This window comes from Lithobates pipiens, unplaced genomic scaffold (genome assembly GCF_037356315.1).
Source record: "Lithobates pipiens isolate NorthernLeopardFrog02 unplaced genomic scaffold, aLitPip1_a1.2 Scaffold_27, whole genome shotgun sequence".
Taxonomy (NCBI): Eukaryota; Metazoa; Chordata; class Amphibia; order Anura; family Ranidae; genus Lithobates; species Lithobates pipiens.
In genome coordinates, this window is record NW_027507788.1 from 224,818,367 (window position 1) to 224,819,077 (window position 711).

Genomic DNA, 711 nt, shown 5'->3' on the forward strand with positions numbered 1-711 from the left:
TACCTGCAAAATGCTGGCATGCACGCTTAGACTAGTAGTTACCCAGCATTCTACAATGAATAGAAGGTTTCCATACCTGGGTTATGGTGCCATCAGCCTGCGATCTTCTCCCCTTGGCATGAGTTTGTAACAAAGCAAATGGGGTGATCCTTTGAGCCTTCAGGGGCATCCTTCACCCAGTCTGCAGGAGCACCCTTCATCCAATCCCTTTGTCTCCTAGAATAGAGGGACCCCCAGCCCCCAAGCAGGCAAGGCAGCGAGCAGAGAAGCGACTCCCCTCCGGGGTTGATCAGTAGATCTGCTGGCACTGGCTGGTTGGTCGCTGGGCACCGGGCACCGTCTCCATCCCCATTCCAGGAGGAGAAGAGGAGCTTTCACTGTGGATCTGCTGCCCCCAACCCACCCCGAACAATGGGCTCCCTCTGTCATCGCTCCCACCCCACTCAGCCCTCACTTCTTCATTTCATCATTTGGGTTGGATGAGGCTGAGAGAGGAGAGGACACGGCGCATGCCCGGCCACCCGACAGACAGCCCACTACTATGGAGGAGGCTGCAGCCTGCAACTTTTTACTGCCTGACATCGCAGCCCAAATATCTCACCCTGATACAATGTATCAATGGAGGGAGATCACACCCCAAATATCTCACCCTGATACAATGTATCAATGGAGGGAGGATCACACCCCAAATATCTCACCCTGATACAATGT

General features: G+C 54.0%; 1 protein-coding gene across 1 annotated transcript in view; it reads right to left on the reverse strand.

The window, feature by feature from the left end:
• GPR153 (G protein-coupled receptor 153) overlaps positions 1 to 473 on the reverse strand; it is a gene marked incomplete in the record, with an annotated part of 188,326 nt that extends 187,853 nt beyond the window's left edge. The window contains 1 exon segment of the mRNA XM_077458308.1: positions 78 to 473.
• Positions 474 to 711: the final 238 nt, after the last annotated feature.